Source organism: Capra hircus, chromosome 2 (assembly GCF_001704415.2).
Source record: "Capra hircus breed San Clemente chromosome 2, ASM170441v1, whole genome shotgun sequence".
Lineage (NCBI taxonomy): Eukaryota > Metazoa > Chordata > Mammalia > Artiodactyla > Bovidae > Capra > Capra hircus.
The window spans coordinates 26,766,757-26,781,425 of record NC_030809.1 but is presented as its reverse complement, the minus strand read 5'-3'; the positions used below and the strand labels follow the sequence as shown (position 1 = coordinate 26,781,425).

Here is a 14,669-nt window from a genome sequence, read left to right as displayed (position 1 = left end):
TACTTCTCCACGCATACCTAAGGTGGGAGGAACTAGATACAAAAGTGTTGCAGCTGCTTTTTTATTCCTGTAATTTTTAACCTACACTTGAACTTGAAGCTTTCTCTTTCATTAGATTTCCATCTCATTGCTTCTCTTTCTGTATGTCCATTCAGCCTGGCTTCATGTTGACAATGCATGGTTTTGTTTTATAACTCAGTAACTTCCCTTTAGTCTCCAGGTCTACCCACCTTCTTCACCCCTTATTACTAAAGTTCAGAGACCCAGTAAACCTTGACCTTACTACAGTATCCAGTATTGGCTCCTGATGCGCCTGGTCCTGATTTCAACACCCCAGTTCGCGATTTGTCTAAGAAGGACTGCATATGTTCCTGCAGAATCAGTTTGTGAGAATAAACCAATTTCTCCCAGATACAATATAATCTTTGAGGACTCCACTGGTACTTGCCTCTTTGTGTTGCACCTTATTGCGTCTGAGAAAGCAATAAGGGTCCCCAGTAGTTCTATGGAAACCATCAGAGAAGATTCAACCAGGGTTCTTGCTCATGCCACATCTGCTCAGACTGGTATGTCTAATCCAGAAATACTGCTTCAATATGTGTAGACACTGTTTCTTCAGTACATAAAGGATATAGGCTTCATTAAGTTGGACAAAGTGAACTTCATTAAACAGACCATCCAAGACATATACCTTACTGCGAAAACGATACTCTTTGAACTTTTTCTTTAAACTTCAAATCCCACAGCCATTGTTTATTATAAAGATTATCCTAGATCCTCATGGTGAGTTCATTTGCTGGATTTCTGGAAGTGAGCACAGGCACCAGGGCCTACAAACATTTTGGATTCACAGTGCTGAGGATCAGCTATCAGCAGGATCTGCTGCTTATACGGGGTAAGTCTTGGAAGCCTCATCCACATGTTTCTGGTAACAGGCCAAGAAGGCTTTGGAGATGGTCTGTCAGATGGTATAAGTCTGGGCCACATGATCACCTCCCTTCACTCAGACTCAGATATCCACCCCAGAAAATTGCTCCTTGTCCAGAAGCAGAACAAGCTTCAGTAGCTTAAAATGCAGTGTGCGTGGCTTGATCTCCAGAGGAATTGTTCACGTTGATGAGGGCTTTGCTTCATTTGCGGGGCACCATGGCTATGGCTGTCTTCTTGCTTGCATCTGAAGATCTTCACCGACTTCAGAGGGCCCTTGGATCCCAGGGCTGGGGGTAGACAAGAGCTCCCCATCTCATAGCACTATAGCCAGTAAAGTGTGACATGTACGCATCTTGTGCTTGCATGCTTTCTGTCCTGCCCTTGTGCACTTGCTCATCAATTTTGTCCTATATCTCCCAGGAAAGAATTCATCTGATGAGGTTTTTTTTTTGGGGGGGAGGGGGGTTGGTGAGCAGGAAGCATTGTGTAAAAATCACCCAGCGATGAATTAGGAGACTGGGCTTCCAGACCTACTGATGCCACCAACTAGCTGTGTGACCTTGAGAAAGACACCTAGTTCAAGTGACTCACTTACAAATCACCAAGTTAAACTCAATCAACAAGGCTCCTTACATCTTTAACTTACAATGGTTTTTTTTTTTTCAGAGAAGATTTAGTATTTCTCTGTTTTTTTTTTTTTTTTAATTTTAATTTTTTATTTTTATTTTTAAATTTTAAAATCTTTAATTCTTACATGCGTTCCCAAACATGAACCCCCCTCCCACCTCCCTCCCCACAACATCTCTCTGGGTCATCCCCATGCACCAGCCCCAAGCAAGCTGCACCCTACGTCAGACATGGACTGGCGATTCAATTCTTACATGACAGTATACATCCAAGAGACTTTCCACTCATGCATTCAGATTTACTGCGCTGCGTACCAGTGGGATCCTGCCGCATTTATTTAAACTTCTGTCACCATCATTGTGAATCTAGCCAGAAGTCTCCTGTGGGCTATGAGATGAAATGCTGAATGGCACCACAAGCAAACAAAGCCACATCTCACTTTCTATTCTCCTGGTTAGACCATGGGTGTTTAATGACATAAAAAATACCCAGAAGCTACAGTTGAGTTGAGCATGAGCATAAATAAAGTGACAATCCAGCAAGCTAGAATGTTCATATTCTAAATTCTACAATCAGATTCCTTTCTCTCCAGGCACCCTTCAAGGTAAATTTATATTTCTTCTCCCCTTACAAAATTTACTTTGCCAGATGTCTTTTCTAAAATTGAAACTGTAGCTCAGGAAGCACAGTGAACCTTGGGTGAAGTTCATCTTACGTACACTCCCTTCCACCTCTTCTGTGCTCTTTAATCCTGAAGTGGGCTCTTTTCCCTCTGCCTCAGGAATAGAGCATCTTTTTGGACGTGCATGTCCCAAAGTAAGGGCAGTAACTAAGGATTAGAAAGATATTAAATTTGGAACACATTAATTGGCTAGTCTCTTTTATATATATAGCTTAGAAATAAAGTGACCAGGGAACTGACTAGTTCTAACTATTCTAACTGGCAGTTGATCACAGTTAGAGCTGTCTAAGGTCTGGGATAGGTGATGGGAGTGGTAGTGTACAGGTATCTTTAAGTTACAGTGGCAATGCACATAGTGTATCAGGTGAAACATGAGTTGGGCAGGTCACGAGGTTCAGGTAAACAATTGTTATGAAAAATTGGACCAGAGTGGCATAATTGAGAGTCTGAATGAGGATGCCTCTGGCACAAGGGCTTAGGGTCACAGAGCTAGACTTCCAATCATTCCCAGCACTGATTAACTTTTTGGTTTTAGGAGAAAATTGCATTGTTCTGAAATTTTTTTCTCATCTGAAAATTTGTTCATTTGGCTATTTATCCAAAAGGAAAGCTCCATTTAATATTTGTTTTAAAGAATAAATAGTTGAAATTAATAGGTTAAAAGAAAAAGAGGAATAAGAGAAAAGAAACATGGAAATATGAAAACACTCAGCAATTTAAGAACCAGAAAATACTCCAATATGACCAAACTGCATGAGCTTAAGAATGAGGCAGGTGAAGCTGGAACTATTTGTGAAGACCCTTTCATGCCATATTGCAGCATCAGAACCATGTGGGCTAAGCAATGGAGACGAATTGACTGTTTTTAAGTACGGAAATAACGTGTTCAGGCACATAGTTCGCTTTATTGCTTGGAGCATGAATAATGATATGACTCTTTTTAACACTGAAGTTTAATTACTTAAGCCTCCATCTCTCAGATAAGAAGGGCCTCCAACCCCTTTCTCCAGACCTACTTCCACCAATAGCCTAAGAGAAAGTGAAAGTCACTCAGTAATGTCTGGCTTTTTGTGACCCCATGGACTATAGTCCATGGAATTCTCCAGGCCAGAATACTGAAGCGGGTAGCCTTTCCCTTCTCCAGCGGATCTTCTCAACCCAGGAATTGAACTCAGGTCTCCTGTAATGCAAGTGGATTTTTTTTACCAGCTGAGCCACAAGGGAAGAAGAGTGATATAACTCAGTCCAAAGAGAATAATCATGATTCTAAACAAGGGACTACAGGTAAAGGGGAAAAAATGAGATAATCTGTTTTCTGCTGCCACTGCTTCTGTCACAAAAGCTGAAAAGTGGCTTTCTATTTTAGAGAAGTGGCTTCTTTAAATCGATGTTTTCTCTGCTCACTGCTGCAAGGATCACACTGCTTAATGTACAATTTTGTTTTAAATAAAGAGGATGAAAAAATTGGTGGTTTCTGTCCAAGTTATGGTGACTCCATCTAACTTCATACTTATGCAGGGAGATCCACACCACCATTCCTCCACACCACCGCTTAATCTTTCAAATCCAATTATCTATATGCATTTATACAGTCACTTCCCCAGATTTCACACCCATCCCCCCCCCAAAAAAAAATCTGGTATCTATAGTAGATCCACAAATTCCCTTTGACCTTCCTACTTTGTCTTTTGAGTCTAAAAGTCCCTCCTCATATTCATTCCAATTTCATACCTATTTTCTTTTGCAGAAAGGGAGATATTCTTTGTGGAGAAAAATCAAGCTGTGTTAACACTGCATTTTAGATAATAGCCTGTGACAATTTCTCAAAGTGAGAGAAACTTGTACAAAACTTACGTGGGAATGACTAATCAAAGTAATATAGATTGCTTAGATTACTGAGTCCCTTCTTGATCCAATAAACGGAACTAAAAATGGTCTAGAGATGCATTTTTTAACACATTCTTCCAAAGGTTTCTATGCACAATAAAGTGTCAGAACCACTCACAGAGCTGCTGAGGATAAATAGGCAAGCAATGGTGAGGGTTGTTCCTATGATAGTGATTGTGGTAAAGGAGGAGAAGAGGACATGAGTGAGAATCACGTCAGATGTAGATTTCAGAGACAGATTTCATCTGTTGGTAGCATTCAGATTGGAGTCAAATTGAACTAGCTTTTAAGTGTGTATGGAATCACCACTCAGGAATGGTTCTCCCTGAAAATTCGCTCAGCTGCTTTGCTTGCTGACTGGGCACAATGCACCTGCATCCAACCAACGTAGCAGTTCTACAGAAGCAGGGTGTGGAGGCAGTTTCGGTCACGTTTTTGGTCACACTGCAGCTACTTTATTTTACATTCATGAGCACTAACACAGCAGCTGGGATATAAGAAGAAGGCATCAAGGTGGGTGGATGTTACGTAGACCCTGAGCTCAGAAAGCCAACAGGAGCAAACAGCCTGCTGTCTGCTTGAGACGTGAGCACATGTGCAGTTCATTGCGCTACCACATGGCCCTCCCAGGAACTGACGGCAGCGTCCTTAAAACTCAGAAATCCTAAGCCATGGCAATCCTAAGCATTGTCATGAGTCCTCTTGTGTTTTTGAATCTTCAGTCTAAAACCACCAGCGTATATACAAGGGATCAGCAGAGATGAAGACATGAAAGAACAGAAAATCAAGTGTCATGCATTAAGTCAGTAATCCCCACCCTCTCTTTTATGGGACACTACCCTTCAGGGAGTCAGTAGATTTGTCTCAACAGCAAACACAATAAAATAAATTGGTCAAATACAGGCTTGAACAAAGTTAACCAACTTTCTCTACTGCCTGACGCTTAGAATACTTAATGTGATAATCTGCACAGAAGCTGTAGGGTAACACTTAAGAACACACACCCTGGAGCAGGATTGCTGAGATTCGGATATTTGTTGGGCTCCTCACAAGCGTGTTGATCCTCTTCTGGCTTCAGTTTCCCTGTCTGTAAAGGCTAAGTAATAATCATACCTACCTTATAGTGTCGTAGGAGAATTAAATGAGATAATGAATGAAAGGGCTAGGGTAATCCTTGGCACTTGATAAGTACTCAAGTGAAAAAAGCTTACAAAAGGCAAACAGATGAACAAACAAAAGGGCAAACAGCATGTTGTGAACTGACTTGACCTAGAATGATTTGGGAAGTGATAAAGGATGATTTTCTTCAACTTCAAAATCACCACCAGTTTTGTGATTGTGACTGCAGGCATGAAATTAAAAGACACTTGATCCTTGGAAGAAAAGCTATAGCAAAACTAGACAGTGTATTAAAAAGCAGAGACATCACTTTGCTGACAAAGATTCATGTAATCAATGGTTTTTTTTTCTATGGTTTTTTCATGTAAGCTATGTTTTTTTCCAGTAGACATGTATGGATGTGAGTGTTGGACCGTTAGGAAGGCTGAGCACCAAAGAACGGATGCTTTCAAACTGTGTTACTGGAGAAGACTCTTGAGAGTCCCTTGGATTGCAAGGAGATCGAATCAGTCAATCCTAAAGGAAATCAACCCTGAATATTCACTGGAAGGACTGATGCTGAAGTTGAAGCATCAATACTTTGGCCACATGATATGAAGAGAAAACTCATTGGAAAAGACTTTGATACTGGAAAAGATTGAAGCAAAAGGAGAAGAGGGCAGCAGAGGGTAGCATCACCAACTCAATGGATATGAATCTGAGCAAATCCCAGGAAACAGTGAAGGACAAGGAAGCCTGGTGTGCTGCAGTCCATGTGTTACAAAGAGTCAGACACAACTTAGTGACTAAACAACAACAGCCACAAAAAATAGGACGGTTATATTTTTTGCTATCATTTGAACTCCCTAAATATAATCATATTTCTTGGAGTCTCAAAAATAGACCAGGAGAGAAAAATTTGAAAATACTCTTCCTTCAAATATATTTTGCTTCTCAAGAACTTATTTTTCTGATTTCTAAGTCAGAGACTGTGTTTTGAAAAAGAGTGGGATATCTATATGTGAACTTGATGATCTATACTTTTTATCTCTACTGAGAACATAAGAAAAGGAATTGATACCTATTCCTTTCTGTATCTCTAACACCAGTCCTTAGTGCCTTGACTATTGGAAAATTAAGTAAATGCTTACTGAATAAAGTTTCTTACAGATACCTCTTTTAGCAATTTGGGTAATGAGAAAAAAATTGTTCTTCAGTTTACTTTTCATAATTATAAAACTCAAACTCCTAGGTGAATGGTTCACAAACCATGATCTATGGACCACTGGCAATCCAGAGTCAATTCCTTGCTTAGGTGACAACTTGAGAGGTCTCAGAGTAAACCAAATTGTCAAATATTGCCTATAGGAACTTAACATTAAAAAATGTATGATTCCGGTTAAATATCAGTCTTCTCTCTCTATTGGAAAATTAATTGGAGGAAAATATACTGTGACAAAACAATCTTTTAATCAAGGGGAAAGGCTTTAAAAAGATTTTGAAAAGTTAAAAGAATCTCAGAGATTCTAATTTCATTTATTATATTAAACAACTTGCTTATATCACATTTCATAGAACATTTAAAAGCAAATAGTCCTTTTCTCCCCTGGTGGCTCAGATGGTAAAGCGTCTGTCTACAAGGCGGGAGACCTGGGTTCGATCCCTGGGTCGGGAAGATCCGCTGGAAAAGGAAACAGCAATCCACTCCAGTACTATCGCCTGGAAAATCCCATGGACAGAGGAGCCTGGTAGGCTACAGTCCATGGGGTCGCAAAGAGTCTGACACGACTGAGCGACTTCACTTACTTACTTACCTAGTCCTTTTCTCCAGGGCTTCCCAGGTGGTGCTAGTGGTAAAGAACCGGCCTGCCAATGCAGGAGACATCAGAGATTTGAGCTCGATCTCCAGCTCGGGAAGATCCCCTGGAGGAGGGAACGGCAACCCACTCCAGTATTCTTGCCTGGAGAATCCTATGGAGAGAGGAGCCTGGTGGGCTACAGTCCATAGGATTGGAGAGTCAGACATGGCTGAGTGACCAAGTGTGCACACACACAGTCATTTTCTCTAAAGGGATGATTGACAAAGATTATTTAGGAGAATTTTAATGAAAAGAGTTGGTAAGAACATGAGAATAATTTACGGACTCTCAGTAAGTGGACTTCAGTAGTACTTCAAGAAATGGGACCAAGAATGAAAACTGAGACAGAAACACAGAGAAAACTTGTTCTTCCTATGTCTCTTTTCAGCCAAAGGCAAGTGAGGGCATCAGTATTCCTGGCAATGGGCCCTGATGAGAGAGAAATAATGGTAGCAATGATGATGATGATGGTGGTGATGATAATTATGGAGGATATAAGAGTTAACAATTATCAAGTTTCCTTCACATAATGGGAATTCGAGTTTTTTTTTAATTTAATTCTTACACAATTTCTAAGAAATAGATATCACATGAGCATATCTAATTTCCAATAAATACTTGTCACTGTAATTTTTCTCCTCTTCCTTCTATATACAATTTGGGATACTTTGATCTGTAATAACTTTTGAAACCAGGAATCAATAAAATGAAAAATTAATGGATTTCATTAGGACATTAAAGGGGCTTCCCTGGTGGCTCAGTGAGAAAGAATCCGCCTGTGATGCAGGAGATGCAGGAGACACAGGTTTGATACCTGGGTTGGAAAGAGCCCCATGAGGAGGGCATGGAAACCCACTCCAGTATTCTTGCCTAGAGAATCACAGGAGCCTGGTGGGCTACAGTCCAAAGAGTCATAGAGAGTCAGACACGACTGAAGCGAATAAGCACACGTGTACACAAAGGACATTAAAAGCTGATTCAATTATAAAAGTGATTTTTCAAATTATATTTCCTACATCCTCCAGAAGACATGACTGAAAAACAGAAACACACACACACACACAGCCCTTTCTTGTGAACTATTGACATTGTTATTTATGAAAGCCCTAAGGAAAAAGTCAAAAAATTCTTTTTCTAGTTGCCTGGATTCCAGGTGTTCTCAAAATAAGAAAGATGTTCAGCTACACCAAGCATGCAAGGCACTGACCCGACATCATGTGGAGCCCGGTGGTCAACCAGAACATCTGAATGAGGTTTGAATCCAGATGTCAAGGACTATGGCCAGAATGATCCACTTTGGGGAGAGCCTTTCTGGCCTTACGTCTAATATAGTTAATGTCTTTATATAGTTGTCATAGTAGTTAAAATTTCTCAATTATTTTCTGAAAACTTTGTGTGAAGGGAGCAAAGCCTGAAAATTTCTTGGTCTTGCCTCCGAATCACACAGACCTTCCAGATAATCCGTTTAGGAAATCTTTCTTAATTTTCTCGTTTACCACTTTTGAACAATATAGAATAAATCTGTGTCCAGCTTTTGCCGAGACAATGCACTGAGGGTTTCCAGTGTTCCCTGGGAATCATTACTTTGTTTTGGTTTGCTTGGGTTCAGAACCCTTGAGATGGCCCTGGAGTTTCAGGTTCATTTAAACTGCTGAGTCGGGCCTGGTTTCCATCTGCAACCATAAAATTGCTTTGGATTTCTCCAAACTCAGCCCAGGTTTGCTGAAAACTCATCTAAGAGTTGGCTAGGGTTCACTGAGAGGTTTGCAGATCTATTTGATTATTTAGTTGTTCAGAACCCAAATTTCTAAATTGCCAGGTGAGAACTTTACCTGGGTGGAAATTCTCTCATCTGGAGGCACTTGCTTGCTACACAAACCCAAGTTTAATGGCTGCCTATTTGTAAGTGTTAAGATCTCTGAAAGGCAAATACATTTCTCCAAATCTCAGAATGCCTCTTGAATTTTTCCTCAAATGAATAGCAAAAATATACATTTGTCAAACCTTTTTTGTGTAAAGTATGGGCCCTTATTCCCTGCTAAGGTCTCCTTTTTCATTGGAAGTTACTGAGATATGTTTTCCAATTTAATCGTGTGAATTACACTTTAGCAAATATGAAGGAAGAGGAAAAGGGTTTGATTTCAAAATCAGTTAAAGACTGATTGGGAACATGTTTGGGAACGCATGTAAGAATTAAAGATTTTAAAATTAAAAAAAAAAAAAAAACAAAATCAGTTAAAAGACTAAAGAGTGGCTGTATACCATGGTACATGTGGAAATATATGTGAGTCAATAGGGGTAGACAAATGTTGCTTAAATTAGACAAAAGAATGGATAATGGAATATATTTTTGACTTATGGAATTTTCTAGCAAAGTGGGATTTCATAGATGGAAAAAATTGAGTTTCAAATTTTCAGAAGATTTAATAAAATTTATTTTATTTTTAATATAAATTTATTTCTTTTAATTGGAGGTTAATTACTTTACAATATTGTATTGGTTTTGCCATACATTAACATGAATCTGCCACAGGTATACACGTGTTCCCCATCCTGAACCCCCCCCCCTCCTCCCTCCCCGTACCATCCCTCTGGGTCGTCTCAGTGCACCAGCCCCAAGCATCCAGTATCATGCATTGAACCTGGACTGGCAATTCATTTCATATATGATATTACACATGTTTCAATGCCATTCTCCCAAATCATCCCACCCTCTCCCTCTCCCACAGAGTCCAAAAGACCGTTCTATACATCCGTGTCTCTCTTGCTGTCTCACATACAGGGTTATCGTTACCATCTTTCTAAATTCCATATATATGCATTAGAATTTAAATATTTGTCCTTTCAAATAAATTTTAGGAACAGGGGCTACTTTGTCACCCTCTCCTTCCTCCAACAATCCTTGCTAAATCTAACTTAAACTCAGAAACTTCAGAATGATTTATATCCAAGACACTCTCATCATTATTTTAAAACATGTTCTTCACTTGTTATAACTTTTGGAATGCCGCTAATCAGTGGCTGTTTCTCCATATCCAGAGTGAGGCATATGGCTAAAATGAAAGCTATAATTAAGATTTAAAATTAGTTTGAAATGATTATGGCTAACATTTAAGAAGATCATTTTGATGGATCACTAGTAAAATTTAGTTTTGATAGCACCAATATTTAATATTACTTTGTTACTAAAAATTCCAATATAGGTGTCATTGTTATAAATTTCACAGGTCAATAATAATTATATGAGAAAAATTAGAAAATAAGATAAAAGCTAGAAGGTAAGACAATGAGCTACATGGATAATAGACTATTTTATTTATTTATTTATTTATTTTGGTACAGTGAAATTATTTAGGTCATGCTAACTGTGCTTATACACAAAAATGACATACATGCACATCATAAAAATTTTATACAGTCCATACTATTTTGGGAAACCTTTGAGAAGTTTCATAATTCTGCTATTTTTTAAATCTTTGAAACCTAAAAATGTTTCCTATTTACAATGTGCTTATTAGTCCCAATGATTCACACATAAAAATTCACTATTAAACCAGGGCATATTTCATGAAGCCAGTCTTCAGTGGTAGTTCTGATTCTAGAGAAAAGGTATTTTTCATGGCATAATTATTTTCATTTATTTGGCCTCCCTACCCACAGCTGGTGGAAGCATCAATGACTAGATTGCATGCCTTTACCACGAAGCGGAATAATCCACTGATTTCCACAGGCACTTTGGGAATTAAAGGAATTGTCTAGCATTTCACTCCTGATCAGGCTTGTAATCAGTGTCCTGCTGGTTTGTGTGATACTCCCCAAATGAATGCAGACTTAATGTCATCCTAGTTTAGCCACCTTTGAATGCCTGTCACCCACAGTCTTACCCTCCACCCAAGGCAGGGACCTACAGAGCTCACATTGGGAGTCAATTTCTTTTCTTTTTTTTTTAAGCCAAGTCTTTACATTGGAAAAGACCCTGATGGTGGGAAAGATTAAAGACAGGAGGAGAAGGGGATGAGATGATGAGATGGTTAGATGGCATCACTGACTCAATGGATGAGTTTGAGCAAACTCCGGGAGATGGTGAAGGTGAGGGAAACCTGGCACGCTGTAGTCTATGGGACCCAGGATCGAACCTGTGTCTGTTGTCCATGGGATCACCAAGAGTCAGACATGACTGAACAACTGAACAACACGAACAAAAATGTGAACTCACTTGCACCAAAAGAGATTAGGAAGGAGATGTCTAAAATTTAAAATATCAAAAGCATTATCTTTGTCTTAAAATGTGTATAGCTGCTGAAGGACCTAGTTGGAAAGTATTTGAGCAAAGAGGAAAACAATCCACAATTTTGTTTGGTCTTTTAATCTTGTCTTTATCATTTCGGAAAAAAATAAATAAGAATTACATTTTAAGAAATCTATGTAAAATTCAGGGTGACTGAATATGCTCATCTCATAGAGATACTTCCAGAAGTTCTGAACACATGTAAACATTTTCAAGGGGCTTCCAGGTCGTGCTAGTGGTAAAGAACCTGCTTGCCAATTCAGGAGGCTGAAGAGACACAGGTTCGATCCCTTCATTGGGAAAATACCCTGGAGGAGGGCATGGCAACCTACTCCAGTATTCTTGCCTGGAGAACCCCATGGACAGAGGAGCCTGGCAGGCTATAGTCCATAGGGTAGCAAACAGTCAGACACAACTAAAGCAACTTAGCATGCATGAATGAATTCTCTCTGCATCAAACATGTATTCCCTCCAGCCATGATGTAGCTGACGTAGGCTGGATTACGTGTGTCCATCCCACTCAAAATTCATGTGTTGAATGTCCTAACCCCCATTCCAAGGAATGTCACTATATTTGGAGACTGACTTTTTACAGAAGTGACTACACTAAAATGTTTTTGTTAACGTGGGCCCTATTCCAATCTCAGTGGTGTCCTTAGAAAAATGAGAGGAAATCAGGATGCAGACTCGCATAGAGGGACAATAGTGTGAAGGTGCATGGGAAGGAGACAGTGTCTATAAGCAAAGGAGAGAGGTCTGGGACAGAGCATTCCCTCACAGCCTTCAGAAGGAGCGAATCCTGCCACTACCTTGGTCTCAGACATCTGGCCCCCAGAACTGTGAGAAAGTAAATTTCTGCTATTTATGCCACTAAGTCTGCAATATTTTGTATGACAGTCTTAGAGAATGAATACAATCAATGAAACTGCACTGAGCAATCAACCACATGGAAAGTGTACTAGATCGAGTAGTAAAAAGAATGCCAAGAAGATTTTGAGTGCTAGAAACACCAAACACAAAACTGAGATAATGAAGGAGGAAATGACGTGGTGCGAATGGAGGGGAAGTAACATTTGTGGAACAGCTGTAGATGGCAGCCCTCTGCAAGATGTTTGTCATGGGCAACGCAGCATAGAATACACCAGCCATCTAGGGAGGCTAAAGGGTCCCAGTGATAGTTGTGAATACAGAATCTCTCTTCAGGAATCCTTTGAGAAGATCCAGGTGGGAGGGGAGGTGCTTAAGGACATTTACCTTTGTTGTTTTCCTGCTTTCTGCATTGGAGCATCTTCCAAGTCGATGGAAAGGCTAGGTGGCCATGAAACTTCTAATCTCTTATAATGTACAACGTGTAGGTCTCAGAGGTGATCTATTTATTTATTTTAATAATTAAGTGATAATATTTCTCTTTGGCCCTGGAGCAGTTTCTGCTTTTACTGCTGTATTTGCACCCAAAGGCCATTTCAACTAAGAAAGCAGGTGACGTCTTTCATCAACTGCATGGATCAGGTGCTCTCCTGACAAATCCGTTTACAGTATGGATGCAGTCTGGCTTCTTGTCCAGCATCCTTGGCATTCTTAAGTTGTCTTATTAATCTCCCCATAGCCCTGTATAAATGTTACCAATCAGTCTCTTTAATAGGCACAATTAAGATCACATTTTAAGTAAATAGCAGAACCTGGATTTGAACTCATAACTCTATGAATTCTCAATACCTACCCTGCTTCCTCACCCTGCAAAGATAGAAAGTGGGAAGAATTCTGGCCATTTAACTGAGCATAAGGCTCTTTGTCCCACAATGATATTTCCCTCTAATAGGATTCTGATATAATCCCACAGAGCAGTGGAGCTCAACCTCGCTGTGCACTAGAATCACCTGAAGAACTTTTAAAAACAGAGATGACCAAGACCACATCCCCAAAGTCTTGACTTCAGCTGGTTTGAGGTAAGCCAAGCCTCAATGTTTTTAGAGGCTCCTAGAAAATTCTAATAAATATTCATTTTTGAGAACTTCTACCATAAAGAGAAGCTCTACAGAATCTGAGGGTAGGGGAAAGATAGGAGTAAAATATTACCTTCAAATTTCAAATTAAATGAAATCTATTAAATAGAACTCATAATTAACTGAAGAGTTTCAATTTATTTAGCAAAAATATACAAAGAAACCAAAGACAGAAATCAACACACAATTGGCCTTTTTTCTCCAGAATATCCAATTTGTAGACTTTACTAATCATTGTTATTAATTAGAAAAATATTAATATATATTTCAAACCTTAGAAAAATATGTAGATGCTCAAAACCCACATATACCTGATGATAGCTAAAATGCTTGTCTTTGTTTCTATAAATTTTACTTCTTTAGAAATAAAAACCTCTTGCTGAGGATTGTTTTTAGCAGCCTATTTTAAGGTCCTTCATCAAGCTTTATCCTACTGCCCAGTTCTTTCTCATTGTTCCAGATCCAGACTATTCATCTAGTGCTTCACTGAGAACTAAATGTTTTTTTCTTCCTTAGGCTTCAAAACTGAAGTCATGGTTTCACTATTTGAAAAATCCCCAATTCAAACTGAACATGGATTTTAGTTCCACTGCCATGTTTAAACATTTTTTTATAGAAAATGCTTTATTGCCACTGATTCAAAGCCACAAACATGCTTTGAATCCAATTCAATATACTTCTTATTTGTTTCTGATTTTCTTTTTTTTCCCTTTTAATTATTATTAGAAGGTATAAATTTCCAGGAAAGCTTGGCCCTGACAAGGCTCCATTATTTGCACATGACAAGGTTTATCAAAAACAGTTGGATTTTTCTAAGAAGGCTTTTATGTTTCCTCCATAAAACATAAATAAATGAAAAGGATTAGACTGAGGAAACGGAGTATAATTCATCACCAATGTGAAACATAGTCAACCGGTTGCAGATGGATAAACTGAAGAACTTGGGACTCTGCTCCAGGCAAGCAAACCATCTTCCCTGTGCCAATAAGATGTCTTTAACTTCAGTAAAGGAACAGGACCTGTTTTGTGGTTTGTGATGTCATTTAAATTTATTAGCCTTCTTTTGTTTTTCAGCATTTAGTATATATATCTAAAGCTGGTTTTGACTCTGGAAAATCTATCATATTCTAACATTGACTCAAAGATATAATAAGGTTTCCTCTCTCTCCCTTCCCCTTTTCTTCCCTCCTGTCCTCCGCACCCCCAAATAGATAAAAAAAAACAATAGGAAAACATACAAAACTCTGGGCACTGAAAAGGTAGCGGCTCCGAGCTGCCTAAAACACCGTGTTCAG

The 14,669-nt window shown here is 39.1% G+C and overlaps 1 pseudogene; it reads right to left on the bottom strand.

The window, feature by feature from the left end:
• Nucleotides 790-1,242, bottom strand: LOC102183194 (annotated as a pseudogene).